The following is a 16,115-nucleotide window of genomic DNA, read 5'->3' as shown; positions in this document are numbered from 1 at the left end:
AGTCCAATCGCAAGGAGGAAGGATTGAATGATTTGCAACCACCTTAAAAGAAAAGCAGAGTGTTAATGAGATTGAAGATTATTTCAGTGAGGAAATGAAAAGACATTAAGAAAAACAAACAAAAGAACATGCAGAAAATTAAGAGGATGAGAGGCCAAGAAAGGGGACAGAGAATAGGAGAAATTCATGAGCAAAAAACATGCGCTGAAGATGGAAGTCTAAAGTGAAAGTGGAAGTGCTGGAGATGCACTATGGGTGTCACAGACAGGGGAACAAGTGGCCATGTATTGACTTGTTTTATGCGTAATTTCAATTTCGTACTGTGTTAAGAATACTCCCAAGGACTCAAATACATTTTCCAGTGAGCCATCCACAAAGGTGAATCCCTTGTCTTTGCATATGGGCCTCAGTCAAAGTATTGGCAAAGGTATCAGTACCTTGGGCTGAAGGGAGGGAAATAAAGTCAGCAAGAACTTCCACTATTAATGCTGTCCAGTTACCCTCATACAGGGGAGACCACATATGTGGATATTGAATGAGGGCTTGATTGGTGCAGCAACAATGTTGTAATGATCAAAGAGCCTTTCAACTTTCACTGTTTACCAACTGAACAACAATGTGCATTTACATAGTGCCTTAAAGTGAGCAAAAACAAAAGTCAGAGACACAAGGAAAGAAATATAATGCAAGCCAAGCCAAAGGAACAGATATCAGGAGGGGAGGCCAAGGGCTGGATTTTCATGGAGTCAGGGAGACTGTGTGAAGGGGCGAAAATAATGTCTGGGACTGGTTCCAAGATTCCCAACCCCATTCTCTGGCTTTACGAATTTCAGGAGTGCCTTTTAAAGGTGTGGGCTGGTCTGGGCCACGAACCTGCACCCTGCATTCCTGACCTGGCCAGCTCCATTGTGGGGAAATTTTCATGGAGCCAGTCCAGCTTTTCAAAGAGTCGTGGTTCACAGCACCTCAAAGGTATCATGAACCTTAGCCTGCACGAAGAAGCCTTCAGAAAGGTAGGTTCAAAAGGTCCTTCTCATGCCCTCTATGCCAAAGTATGCCCCTCCCACCCACACCCTTTGGCTTTTCAAGCCCTGCATGCCAAGGTATACCCCCCCAACCAACCCTTATGGCCCATCATGACCCCCCCACCAATGACAAGCAATACCCATTATACATTGTATAGAATCAATTAACCTCATAGTGACAAGAGGATGTGTAAAAAAGCGTTTAAAAAAGTCATCCAGTGATAACTTTCCTAACTCCTTTTAACTGCAGGCCAATAAAAGTTTCAATCATCCAGAACCTTCAAAGTATCAATGGCTGAAACTGCAAGCACATGAAATCTCTTTAACATGTGCAAATAAACATTGTGCCATTGACAGAAGAGATCAGAGAGCCAGAGCGGTCAACCAAGCAATGTTTTCCTGGGGAATAAGGTGTTTTAATACTCCTATAGATGTCTGGGCCCTCAGCCAAGCCTCATTATGCATTCTTGCACACCCTATTGTCACTTTATGGTTCATTGGTTCTATACAGTGTATAGTGGGTAAATGGGCCTATAAGTGCCATAGCTTGGCATGGGGCATGAGGAGGGGTAGGGGTGGGTGGGGGGCATATCTTGGCATGGGGGAAAGAGGGGCCATAGTGGTTGGGTGTGAGGGCATGAGGCATCATCGACGTGGCATGAGGAGTGTGAGGGGCTGAGGGCTAGAGGGCCCTACTTCTTTCATTATAACTGGGATGAAGTCCCAAGGCGCCAAGTCAGCCCTTTTAAACAGCCAACCTTGGCCCTCGGCAGCCCCTTAGGCCGCCTCCGAACTCTTTCCCAGGTTGGCCGGCCTGACTGCGGCCCACGCCCATCACTCAAAATCCTACTTCTCCTCGCACTTTTCCCTGAGGCAGGCGGGCTGAGCTGGGAATTCCCCCAACACCCTTTACCCCCCCCTCAAGGGTGAAAATCCAGCTCCTACAGTTTGCTGAAAGTAGTAGGTTTTAAGAGGGCCTTGGAAAAGAGGAGGCCGCAGAGGATTAAGAGGGAATTTAAGAGGGTGCTGGCCCAGGTACTGAAGAAACAGCTGCCAAGAGTGGGGTGAAGGGAAGGGTGCACAAGACACTAGAGTCAACAGAATGGAGAGCTTGCAGGGGAGCTGGGGGGAGGGATGCTGCAGCACTGGAAGCGTTTACAGAGGGACAGGTGAGAATCTCACCTCAGATGAGAAATGGCCGCTCAGGTGAGTTGCTGAAGGGTGTCTGGTGGAACCAAATTTTCATGTAGGTCAACATCTTCAGAAAACAAGTGAATAATGTTAAGTTTAGTGAACCAAAGTAAAACCCTGTTGAGGATAATTCATTAATCATTCTTGTATGCGTTTATTGCTAGAACACAAGCCATTGTGGGAATAGGTAAGATTGTCTTTAAATCAGCAGTTCTGCAAGCATTCCAACATTCTCATGCACTTGTAAATTCAGAGAGCATAAAAATCTTCAATTAGACCTGGCTATGGTGAATCACATCAGTTAGAGATTCATAGGATGCGGGTTTTCTTTCCCTGAATCAGCACATAGTGAGTTCCTGTCTCAGAAATCTGGGCAAGTTCTGAAAAGTAGTGAGTGTGCGATGGAAAGAAAGAGAGAGAAAGAGAGAGAGAGAGTGAAATATCCAGATGTACTTCTCTTCATGATGGTTCAAGATTATAGTTCCCAAACCCTCATTTGGCAGAATTTTTGTCCCCGGATCCCAATCCCAGCGTTGAGATGAAATGTAGGTTGAGAACCTGGAAATGCAAGCAGCAGACCCTGAGGGAAATTTTTTAGCAGGTTGCCAATTATATGGTTGTCTCCAGGGACCCTGTCCAACTTAAAACACTGGGTGAGCTCCCGAGAGCCCCTCCGTCAGGGTATTTAAGGAGGCACGAGGGTACCTCCATGCCCAGTTGCCAGCCACAAATGAGATACAGGAACGAACAAAAAGGTTAGGGCCATCGCACAGGAGGGAGGAAGCCTCACTGCTGCGGTAGTGGCTGTTTATTAGTGTGGCACCTTCCCCATTGAATGGCGTTTTCAGCTCCAATAGTTTACCTGCTCTGCCACTGGGAGGCTGCCATCATTTCATGGGCGTGTTGATGGCTACCTCGTACACGGCCGGCTGGTTAACCAATCCCACTGTCACCGCTCTCACCCTCCCCCCCCCGCAGAATCCCATTGAGGTGGGAGCATGTGGCGGAACTGGGGTTTCCCTCCCAGTTTCAGATCTTGCCCTGCCTCCAAAACCATTTCCATGGGCCCTTGAGAACTCATCGCCTAAGATGGAAAAAATCAGCCCCATGTGTCTATCTAGTCAGGAGCTGAATCACAAAGAAATTGGTCAATGTAGCATCGCTTTTCAGGCCTTAAGCAGCTACAAAGCGCTCCATAAGTTGGATAGGAAGTGCAGTCTGCCGTATTGGTAGAAGTCATGCTGGTGGCAGGAGTACACTCCTGCAACATTTGAAATGGAAATTAATGTACATAAATTGGGTTCCTAAGTTTCCCATTTTGAACCACCTCACTGCTTCGTTTGCCATGTGCTGACCTTGTTTAGCACAGTGTTGCTCGCGCTGGCACAATTTAAAGGGATCACGCGCCCTTACAGATTAGCTGCTAGTTTCGTATTTCCGTCAGCTTCTAGATAGACTTCAAGGCATTTTTTCAAATGTTGCATCACTCTGGAGAGTGCATTTTACAAGATGTTGCCGCTCTTGCACAGTTGCGACTCTTTGCCTCACAAATGGCTTGGCTGTCAACAAGGATGACTTTGGGAATAGGGTAGGAGGGAAGCAGAAAGGAAATCACCACGGAGCAGAAGAAGCTTCCAGAGGGAGGAGAATGAAGACGTTGCCCAGGAGGCCGTATCATTAACAGGTCTTCTTCTTTTTCAGCTGTATCTCAGTTGGTAGCATTCATACCTCTCACTTAAAAGACTGTGGGTTCAAGAGATTTAAGGACAACAATCTCAGCTGACACTTGAGTGCAGTATTGAGCGGGCATCTTTTGGATGAAAGTGTAAACCGCGACTCTGTCTGCCTTCTCAGGTGGACATAAAAGATCCCATGGCACTATTCCAAAGAAAAGCAGGGGAGTTCTGCCCGGAGTCCTTACGAATATTTATCCCTCAATCAACATCACAGAAGCTGATTATATCACATTGCTGATTGTGGGAATTTGATGCAAGCAAATTGACTGCTGTGTTTCCTACATTAAAATAGTGACTACATTTAAAAAGTGCATTTTTTAATATTATGGGCAGCACTGGTGAGGCCAGCATTTATTGCCTATCTCTGGTTGTCCTTGAGAAGGTGGTGGTTTGAGAATTGATTTTGAAAAATATTTTTGGGGAATATTCTACAAAGAAGACTGTGTGTGTGTGTGTGTGTGATTGATAGGAGTAAGGTTGTCTCAGGGGAAGGGGTTTAAACATGAAAAGGATAGAGGTGTTAGATCTAACATTTGCATTTTTAGATGAGTGGAGAATTTGTTTCAATATCAAAGGGAAGTCAGAAGTGATGAGAAACATGTTTGCATCTTACAGGAGTTCCATTGGTAGGTAGTAATGGGGCTATTATATTTTATTGACCTGAAAGCAAAGACGAAATAGAGACATAAAAGATTTTTGGATATTTGGAAGGATTTGAGTTTCAAAGAAGTGTGAGAACAATGGAACTGGAGATGAAAGGGTGGGGGGGAGTGGTATTTTAGAGTTGCTGTTGAGTTGGAGCTATCGAGATAGCTGGGGCTGTTGGAGCTGTTTAGCTATAGCTGGAGCTATGGCCTGAGAGCGGATGCAGTTTGAATCACCCATCCAGTCAAGCCAGAAAAATCTTGGGCTGCAGCAAGCAATTTTCCTTTGAAGTGGATTCCACCGCAGATTAGATTAGGGTAAAGGTCATGTGGTATGCCTTTATTGAAGCTACAGCAGTTTGCCTTGTGTAATATTACTGGGTTTTATGGTTAAACATCTATAAGGGAGTGTTGCCTGGAGGTGTTAACTTGTAGGTCTAACGAACTAGAGTTTTTTGGGGGAATGTTTTGTAAGATTAAGTTTAATTGCGTAACTGTAATCTTGTGTGCTTAAGTTTTCTTTTATTCTTGTTAATAAGATGTTTACTTTTAATTTGTAAAATCCCAAAAGTGTTACTGGACCTCTTACTGCTGAGATCAGTACATCTTCTTCTCATTTTCAGAATACAAAAATAAAAGGCTATGGCCTATAAGCCAAGTTCCCTTCTGGGATTTGGTTTGCACAGCAATTAACACTCTCTATGGTCATAACAGTGGTGAGCTGCCTTCTTGAAGCGCTGCAGTCCATCAGGTGCAGGTGCACCCTCAGTGCTGTTAGGGAGGGAGTTCCAGGATTCTGACCCAGCAACAGTGAAGGAATGGCGATATATTTCCAAGTTAGGACGGTGAGTGGCTTGGAAGGGATCCTCAGGCAGTGGTGCTCCCATCTATCTGCTGTCCTTGCCCTACAGGGCGGTAGAGTTCAGGGGTTTGGAAGGTGCTGTTTAAGGAGCCTTGGTGAGTTTTTGCAGTGCATTTTGTAGATGGTACACACTGCTGCTACTGTGCATTGGTGGTGGAGGGAATGAATGTTGAAGGTGGTGAATAGGATGCCATTCAAGCGGGCTGCTTTTTCCTGGGTGGTGTTGAGCTTCATGAGTGTTGTTGGAGTTCCAGGCTAATGGAGAGTATTTCACCGCAACCCTGACTTATGCCTTTTAGATGGTGGACAGGCTTTGGGGAGCCAGGAGGTGAGCTACTCACCGCAGAATTCTCAGGTTCTGACCTGCTCATGTGGCCACAGTATTTATATGGCTAGTCCAGTTCAGTTTCTAATCAATGGTAGCCCCCAGGATGTTGGAAATGGGGGAGTCAGTGATGGTAATGCCATTGAATGTCAAGGAAAGATAGGCGGATTCTCCTTTGTTGGAGATGGTCATTGCCTGATACTTGTGTGGTGCGAATGTTACTCACCACTTGTCAGCCCAAGCCTGGATATTTCTCAGGTCTTGCTGCATTTGGACATGAACTACTTCAGTATCTGAGGAGTCGCGAATGGTGTTGAACATTATACATTCATCAGTGAACATCCCCACTTCTCACCTTATAATGGAAGGAAGGTCATTGATGAAACAGCTGAAGATGGTTGGGCCTAGGACACTACCCTGAGGTACTCCTGCAGTGATGTCCTGGTACTGAAATGATTGACCTCCAACAACCACAACCATCTTCCTTTGTGCTAGGTATGACTCCAACCAGTGGAGAGTTTTCCCCCGATTACCATTGACTCCAGTTTTGCTAGGGCTCTCTGATGCCACACTCTGTCAAATGCTGCTTTGATGTCAAGGGCAGTCACTCTCACCTCACCTCTGGAGTTCTGCTCTTTTGTCTATGTTTGGACCAAGGCTGTAATGAGGTCAGGAGCTGAGTGGCCCTGGCAGAACCCAAACTGGGCATCAGTGAGCAGGTTCTTGCTAAGCAAGTGCCGCTTGATAGCACTGTTGACGACCCCTTCCATCACTTTACTGATGATCGAGAGTAGACCGATGGGGCGGTAATTGGCTGGGTTGGATTTGTCCTGCTTTTTGTGTACAGGACGTACCTGGTCAATTTTACACATTGTCGAGTAGATGCCAGTGCTATAGCTGTACTGGAACAGTTTGGTTAGGGACAAAGCTAGTTCTGGAGTAGGGGTCTTCTGTACCATTTCCGGAATGTTGTCAGGGCCCACAGCCTTTGCAGTATCCAGTGCCTTCAGCCGCTTCTTGATATCACATGGAGTGAATTGAATTGGCTGAAGACTGGCATCTGTGATGTTGGGGTCCCCCGGAGGAGGCCAAGATAGATCATCCACTCAGCATTTCTGCCTGAAGATGGTTGCCAATGCTTCAGCCTCGACTTTTGCACTTTCAGGAAAGGTTTAGGTGAGAAGTAAGAAAATCAATATTTATCATTAATTAAAGTTTATTTGCAAAGCAAAGGATCACAATAAATGAGAAACATCCCTTCTTGGTGAAGGTGGCCCTTCATCAGAACCAGGAGTGTTTAGAAATGTAACAGCAATCTGCTGGAGCACAGATTACTGAACTGCTATGAGACCTCACAAGCTCTTATGAACCCTGGTACCTGTTGTCATCGTGGCAGCATCTGATCCTGCATGGCACCATTTTGGGCTTGCATGACAACAAGCAAAAATCGCATGACCTCAATCTGAGCTTCCACTGCAACACTTAGATGTTGGGTTGGTTCTACATGTGCTGCAATGGAAGCTGAGACATAAACTGGATACTCAAGTGCTCTCATGGAGTTGGATAGGCTTCAGGCTTTGCACAAATCCAATTTGCAGCCCAACTCAACCATGCTCCTCAACGTTGACAACAGGCCCTGTGGTCAGCCTGCCAAAGCAACAAACATTGCTGTGTGCATGCCCATCAGCCTTTTCCCATACGTCACCCCATTGGCGTCCTCAGTAGCAGAATTCGCCTGTTGCCTCGCCCTTTGGGGAACTGGCATACATGTTATCCTTTCCTCCTGGCCTGGCTGCAGGCCATTTATGTCCGATGACTCACCATGTTCAGATCCTGCCTCTATACTGCCCTCTAAAGCAGTGTCTGAGCTGGTGGATGCATGTATCAGATCAAGTGATGGTGTTTCCTCACCAGATTGGTGCCCTTCATTGTCAGGCAACACTGGCTGGTCTTGGGTCTCTGAAAGCATTAATGCAGAAGGGGAGGATTGGGATGAGGGAAGGGAGAGTGAGATGGGAAGCAAGAAGTGCATGGTCATATCATCTGCAGGACTGGGACTAGCTGAGTTAGCCTTGCAGAGAGCCAGCACAGATTCAAGGGGCCAAATGGCTTCTTTCTGTGTTGTAACCATTCTATGATTTAATGAATAGAAACACAGATTATAGATCATGGAAAATATGCTGAGACATTATAAAATACTGCTTTGGCCTCAACTCGAATATTGGGCTGGATTTAATAGGGTGCCGGGGTCTCCTGGGCTAAGTAATTGGGGGGACCCCACACCCTCTCCTTGTGAGAAGCACTAATTGGCCTGAGGCAGGTCTTCGGCCTCCATCGGGGGTGGAAGTCCCACCTCTGAGAGCTGCTAGCCAATCGGATACCCGGCAGCTCTCCAGTCCCAGCTGCGCCACCAGGAGTGGTGGCCACCACTGGGACTGCATCCAGAAAAGCCAGCAGCCAACGCGAGGTAAGTACTCTGGTCGCGCAGGGTGTGGGTGTATTGCTGGGCCATGCTGCGAGCTGCGGTTAGGTGGGTGAGGGGGGTGGGAGGGCTGGGATTGACAGGCCAGGGGAGGAGGGTAAAGGGAGAGGAATGACCTTGGGGGGGAGGGGGCCTTCCAATAGGCCACAAGGGCCTGCAAAGGAGGCTCCCCCTTCCACTTGGCGCCACCTGTCCACTGAGCTTCACACCTGGTGTGGACTCCCCTCTCCCTCCCACCACCACGGGTTAAATGCCAACAGCAGTGGGTTGGGGCCCTTTAAATGGCCATTAATTGTCCACTTAAGGGCATCAATTTACCCAAAGGTGGGTGGGCCATCCAACAACTCCCCTGCCACACATATAATTCTGGAAGGGGCAGGGGTAGGCAGGTAGGTGGTGGTCTTTGCAACCACTAGATTTTAAGTGCTCCCCCACTTTGAAATCCACCAACAGGGAAGCATGAAATGCAGTTCATTGTGTACAATTCTGGGCACCACACTTTAGGAAGGATGTGAAAGCATTAGAGAGGGTGCAGAGAAGGTTTACAAGAATAGTTCCAGGGGTGGTGGGCTTCAGTTGCATGAATAGATTGGAGAAGCTGTGGCTGTTCCCCTCCTTGATGGAAGGGTTGAGAACCAGAGGACACTGCTTTAAGGAGAAAGGCAGCAATAAGGAGATCTTTTTCATGCAGCGCGAGGTTAGGATCTGGAATTACCTGCCTGAGAGCATGGTTCAGGCAGATTGAATTGTGGCTTTCAAATGAAAATGATCTGAAAAGGAAAAATTTGCAGGGCTACAGGGAAAAGGCAGGGGAGTGGGACTAGGTGAACTGCTCTTGCAGAGAGTGGGTATGAATACAATGGGCTGAATGGCCTCTTTCTGTTCTATAACTTCTATGATTCTATTCTATGATTCTATAAGTGAGATGTGAGAAGGTGCATAAAGTAGGAACATGCCATCGTCCAGGTTGACTTCATGTCGAGCAGTCACTGTTACGCCAATAATTCAGACCACCGTCTCCTCCAAGGGGACCAGGAGATGCATCCATGCCTGTTCCCATCGGCTCTTTGCTACTTCCTCCCGCAAGAGAGAGGGAAGAGCGTCAGTGAGTATGTTGCAATATTTTTAAGTGATGCACCTGTCGGGGCTGATTGACTGGAAGTATGTGGAACCCACACGATGTGGTTGGAAGGTTTGCAGCAGTGGTAAGGGTGTGGGTGTCAGGTGGAGCAGAGGAATGTTCATCATGAGTCCTGCTTGCTAGAGATTTTTTTTTTTATTCCTTCATGGGATGTGGGCATCGCTGGCTAAACCAGCATTTAAACTCATCTCTAATTGTCCTTGTTCAGGGGGCATTTAAAAGTCAACCACATTACTGTGGGTCTGGAATCACATGTAGGCCAGACCAGGTAAGGACGGCAGATTTCCTTCCCTAAAGGACATTATTGGACCAGATGGATTTTTACAACAATTGGCAATGGGTTTGTGGTCATCGTCAGACCTTTAATTCCAGATTTTTATTGAATTCAAATTTCACCATCTGCCGTGGTGGGATTCGAATCCCGGTCCCCAGAGACCCGGGTTCGAGACCCTGGGTCTCTGGAATCCTAGCCCAGTGACAATACCACTATGAGGCATTGAGCAGTGTCAGAGGTTGGTGGCGCGGTGGCTAGGTATTGAAGCTGCATTCACTGATCTTGACCACTCATGTGCAGTCATTGAGCTTGTGTTGACCTCCGTGGCTATCTGCTCCCCTTCCATTTGAAGTGTGTTTGTATGTTTGTAGGGCCTTCTGTCTCCTGTGGAAAGATGACCTCTTTACCCCTTTCCACCTCAATTCGAGAACCTGGGAGCTTGCTCTCTGACCTGCTGTTCCATTGCTCCGATTTCCTCCTGTTTTATTTGAGCCCCTGCTGTAGCCAGAATGCACCCCCACCCCTTTTTAAGAGGTGCAGGCTAGCTTTAGTTGGTGCTGCCCTCACATGAACATGGTCCTCCTGCTGAGCGTGCAGCCATTCAGCAGCGTGTTTAGCGCTGGGGTTGCACTGCACAATCATGGGGGTGAGCAGGCTGCAGGAAATGTGCATCGCTTCCATCAGCCATGGGGTAATCGCACATTGCGATCCCACGCCCGCTAATGGGCCTTATCCAATTTGTAGCCCTAAGTCTTTTTTCCTTCTGAAACCATTAACGACCCAGAGGGAAGAAGTCCGTATAGACTTGTAACAATTCCTTGTAGACACGCAGAGTCCACAAGCTGACACTAACTGGACAATCTCATTCAGAGAGGCATTAGAATGGCCAGTGGAGGAGATTAACTTTTAAAAAAGAGTTCACACTGTTCCAATGAAGATGGTTTAAGATTAAAGTTAAAGACTGTCATTGGGGTAGAGAATAGAGGGAGCTTGATGATTTTTTGGTCTGGTTACCTGATTGGGGATGGTTGGTATGGAAACAAAGCAACAAGCACACCACTGGTTAACCTTTATAAATGCAACAAACAGTTTTATTGTCTGACTCCATTTAAATTACACAAATTTAAGCCACATGCTGCAGGGTATGAAGGTTGACAAGTTTGCATATTAGTGTGTTTCCAACACAAGGCTCCATTTGTATTTAGAATTGGAACTCACGACAGGATACCTGATATATTTGTAATTTAACATTTACAAATGTGGAATAAACAATATGGTGTTTGAAATCCATAACAAAAACAAAGAGCGTTTCTTATTTTAAATCATTAGCGCTGAGGGTTATCCAGAAAATTGTCTAATTGCATCGGAAATGTAATGACTCTGGGGAGTGACTTAATCTATGTGAACAGTTACAGTTTACAGAAAAACAGATCATTTTCATTTTAATTTGATTTTCCCACCCCTGTTGTTTTCTTGCATTATGTCCTCATTTTAGGTCCCAGGGTCACCAGAAGAGAGGGCTGTAGCATGGTCTCTGGAAATAATCTATATGGAACCCGCCCAATTAGCAAAAATATGAAATTAAAACAGGATGCTCTGAAAAGGCAAAGCAGCTCCAGTGGCATCAGGAAAGAGACCAGTCGGGGGTCATCATTTGTACGAAGACCCTTTACAAGAACCGACTCTGTTCAGGCCATTTCTGAGAAGATGGTGTCATCACCCAGATTGTTTCTTTCTTACTCGTTCATGGATTGTGGGTATCGCTGGCTGGGCCAGCACTTATTGCCCATCCCTACTTGCCCTTGAGAAAGTGGTGGTGAGCTGCCTTCTTGAACTGCTGCAGTCCCACGTGGTGTAGGAACAACCACAGTGCTGTTAGGGAGAGAGTTTCGGGATTTTCATCCGGTGACAGCGAAGGAACGGCGATATATTTCCAAGTCAGGATGGTAAGTGACTTGAAGGGGAACTTCCAGGTGGTTCCCATCTCTCTGCTGCCCTTGTCCTTCTAGGCAGTAGAGGTCTCAGTTTGGAAGGTTGGAAAGTGCTGTTGAAGAACCTCATCCTGGCAAGTGGAGAGTGTTCCGTCACACTCCTGATTTATTTTTGGTTTGAAACACAGGTTTCATTAAGATTAAAGGCCATTACTGCAGCTCTCGAATTTTGTCTTCCAGTGTTGTTTGATTGGCTCCAGCAAAGTCAAACACCCTCTCTCCATCCTTGTAGAAATGGAATGTTGGCATGCAACTTATTTGACATTGTTCAGCAAGATCTGGTGCATCATCCACATCTACCTCACAGAAAATTACACTTGGGTTTTTCTCTGCCAATTCATGGAATCGTGGCTTGATAGTTTGACAAGGTCCACACCATGTTGCGGAGAAGTCAATAACCACCAGTTTGCATCCCGCCTCCTTCAGCACCATTTCAAAATCTTTCTGGCTCTTCAGCACACGGACTCCCATCTTCAGTCTCTCGCACGCTCCGCCAGCCAAAGCTTATGCAGCAGCTGACAGTCTTTGGCAAGTCAGAAGGTGAGTTAGTCACCACAGAATTCCCAGCCTTTCCAAATATTTTCTAGGTACTGAGTGACTTTTTGTGTGTTTCCAGGGTTTTCTGTTTTTATTTCCCATCACCAGCATTTACCTTTTACCATCAGAGAAGTGTGCTGAGGTGATTTGCTTGATCTGCAGTCAGGATATGCCTCTGGTTAACGCTTTGCCCCAAAAGCCCAGCAGTGGCTGTTGGCACAACGATTAAAAGTAAAAAGTTGGAGTAGCATTCTGTGGGATTCTTTCAGATCACTTTTAACTTCTTGAAATAAATTTACATAAGCTAACAATTTTCTTTTTTTTCATGGTCATCCTCTTGGAGCTCAGAAAACTCAAATCCTTGGGTAATTTCCAAGTGATAGTAATCCATTTGTCAGTTTTACTTGGTGTTAATTATTCGGTTTTACTTGTATAATTGATTTAAATCACTTATGGTACACTCAATATATTTACAAAACTCACAACTATCAGTATAAGACGCAAATTATAAGATGTTTTGGAGCTGGAGTATACCATAAGACAAACCACAGCACATAATGCAAGGTGTTTAGTGGTAATGAAACTTCCAGATATGGTGCTTATGAAGGAGGTATTTAAGCACGCCTTGGACACGAATAAGGCTGGGTGTCATCCAGTATCTTATTAAAAAACCACAGACAGCACGACTGAGTGAAGGAGGAAATGATGGATCACCAGACACTGGCAGACAGTGATGCTTGCCAACTTTGGCCACAGTGCTACCAGATAAATAACTTCTCAGTGACGTGCTAGGCTGAAATTACATAAACAGCAGAAATTACAAGGACTTGGGGGCCTCAGGGCTTTCTGGGTTTAGAAATTCTCTGCAAACCAATACGGTACAAAAAGACATCTGCAACTATTTTGTTTTCGCAGATGATGCCAGAGAGCAAAAGAGATTAACGTCACATAAAGTGTTGCAGAAAACCTTTGTTAAATAATGGCCCTGATTATTTAGAAAGAACACTCTGTAAATGATAGCCTTATTTTTCCACAAGTTGTGCTAAGACTGTGTTTGCTAGTACAAATCATCACCTTATATGGGAAGGTTTAATGAAGAGGTAAGAGTTTTGGCCTCCAGAATTTATTACAGCACCGTGCTGTTTATATTAACTCTTCTGTCTTTGGTCATTTTCAAATATTTATGCAAAAAATATTGGAACCTCCATACATTTAAAACATTTACAACACCAAAGTATGACAGACTGTTTAAAAAAAAACGCTGAAATTAAACCTCACAAGCTGCATTTAAAAAAGTTATTTGTAATGCAGCAATCACCCTTATTTCATTTAGCAGTTTATATCTTATGGCAGTAATTAAATACAGTTGTTTTTCAAACACATACTCGGGTTAGGAACCTGAAACGTTGTAGTGTTTGATAAGTAAAGCATAATTTTTACAGAATGGGTAAAGATTTTGGACCTCCCTTTTCTAATGAATTGATTAAAATGTTTCAGTCGAATTCTGAAATCTATGTTTGCAAAGTTATTAATTAATTAATTGAAGTTGTTAATTAATTAATCTCAGTAGTGAGATTTTATGGGCACAATGTAGACATGTCCCCACAAAGACAAAGGGCGGCACAGCCAAAACTAGAGCCCTCTGGTTATCCAGAAGCATACAGGCCAAGATAAAGCCGAAAAGGAAAGCTTATGACAGTCACTACAGAAAGCCTCGAGGAATACAGGGGTGAAGTCAAAAAGGAAATTAGGAAAGCAAAGAGAGGATATGAAAAAGTGTTGGCAGGTAAAATCAGGGAAACCCAAAAATTTTTTTTATCAGTACATTAAGAGCAAGAGAATAACTAAGGTAAAGGTACGGCCTATCAGGGATGTACAAGGTAATTTATGCAAGGATGCAGAAGATGTGGGCAGGGCTTTCAATGTGTACTTTGTCTCTGTTTTCACAAAGGGAGATTCTAGTTAAAGAGGAGGAGTGTGAAATATTAGATACAATAAGCATAGTGAGAGAGGAAGTACTGGAGGGACTGACATCCTTGAATGTGGATAAATCACCAGGGCCAGATGGATTGTATCCCAGGCTGTTAAAGGAAGTCAGGAAGCAAATAACAGATGCTCTGAGGATCGTTTTCCAATCCTCACTAGACACTGGTGAGGTACAGAGTATTGGAGGTGTGAGAACATTGTACCATTATTTAAAAAGGGTTCGAGGGATAGGCCAAACAATTATAGATCTTTCAGTCTGACTTCAGTAGTGGGCTTGTTATTAGAATCAATTCCAAGAGACAGGGTAACCTGTCATTTAGAAAAGAATAGATTAATTAGGGATAGTCAGCATGGTTTTGTTAGGGGAAGATTGCATCTTACTAACTTAATCGAATTTTTTGAGGAAGTAACAAGGAGGATTGATAAGGGTAGTGTAGTGGATGTTGTCTACATGGATTTTAGTGAGGCATTCAACAAGGTCTCACATGGCAGACTGGTCAGAAAAGTAAAAGCCCATGGAGTGCAAGGGAATGAAATGATTTGGATCCAAAATTGGCTCAGCAACAGGAAATGAAGGGTAATGGTCAATGGATGTTTTTGCGAATGGAAAGTGGTTTCTAGTGGTGTTCCACAGGGCTCAGTGTTGGGTCCATGTTTGTTGTATATATTAATGATTTGGACTTAAATATGGGAGGCATGATTGGGGAATTTGCAGATGACACAAAAATTGGCCATGTAGTTGATATTGAAGATGCTGTTAGGGAAGGGTGTCCAGGATTTTGACCCAGCGACAGTGAAAGAACAGCGATATATTTCCAAGCAAGGATGGTGTGTGGCTTGGAGGGGAACTTCCAGGTGGTGATGTTCCATGTGCCTGCTGCCCTTGTCCTTCTAGATGGTAGTGGTCATGAGTTTGGTAGGTGCTGTTTAAGGAGGCTTGGTGAGTTCCTGCAGTGCATCTTGTAGTTGATACACACTGCTGCCACTGTGCGTCAGTGGTAGAGGGAGTGAATGTTTGTGGATGTGTTGCCAATCAAGCGGGCTGCTTTGGCCTGGGCGGTGTCAAGCTTTTTGAGTGTTGTTGGAACTACACTCATCCAAGCAATGGGAGAGTCTTCCATCACACTTCTGACGTGCCTTGTAGATGGTGGACAGGCTTTGGGGAGTCAGGAAGTGAGTCACTCACCACATGATTCCTAGCCTCTGAGCTGTTCTTGTAACCACAGTATTTATATGGCTAATCTAGTTCAGTTTCTGGTCAATGGTAACCCCCAGGATGTTGATAGTGGAGGATGCCTTGATGATAGTGCCATTGAATGTCAAGGGGTGTGGTTAGATTCTCTCTTGTTGGAGATGTTCATTGCCTGGCACTTGTGTGGTGTGAATGTTACTTGTCAGCCCAAGCCTGGATATTGTCCAGGTCTTGCTGCATTTGGACATGCACTACTTCAGTATCTGAGGAGTTGCTAATGATGCTGAACATTGTGCAATCATCAGTGAACATCCCCACTTCTGACCTTATGATGGAAGGAAGGTCATTGATGAAGCAGCTGAAGATGGTTGGGCCTAGGACACTACCCTGAGTATCTGCTGCAGTGATGTCCTGGAACTGAGATGATTGACCTCCAACAACCACAACCATCTCCCTTTGTGCTTGGTATGACTCCAACCAGCAGAGACTTTTCCTCCTAATTCCCATTGATTCCAGTTTTGCTAGGGTTCTTTGATACCACAATCGGTCAAGTGCTACCTTGATGTCAAGGGCAGACACTCTCAGCTCAGCTCTGGAGTTCAGCTCTTTTTCCCATGTTTGGACCAAGGCTGTAATGAGGTTAGGAGCTGAGTGGCCCTGGCAGAACCCAAACTGAGCACCAGTGAACATTGTCTGTTCCTGGCAACATCATGGCTATAAGGAAAGATT

General features: G+C 45.2%; 1 pseudogene; it reads right to left on the bottom strand.

Annotated features, from left to right (window-relative positions):
* Positions 1-11,821: 11,821 nt before the first annotated feature.
* LOC144692824 (thioredoxin pseudogene) lies at positions 11,822-12,142 on the bottom strand (annotated as a pseudogene).
* Positions 12,143-16,115: the final 3,973 nt, after the last annotated feature.

This window comes from Cetorhinus maximus, chromosome 17, assembly GCF_964194155.1.
Source record: "Cetorhinus maximus chromosome 17, sCetMax3.hap1.1, whole genome shotgun sequence".
In the NCBI taxonomy this organism is placed as follows: Eukaryota; Metazoa; Chordata; class Chondrichthyes; order Lamniformes; family Cetorhinidae; genus Cetorhinus; species Cetorhinus maximus.
This window is presented reverse-complemented; position numbering and strand designations above follow the sequence as displayed.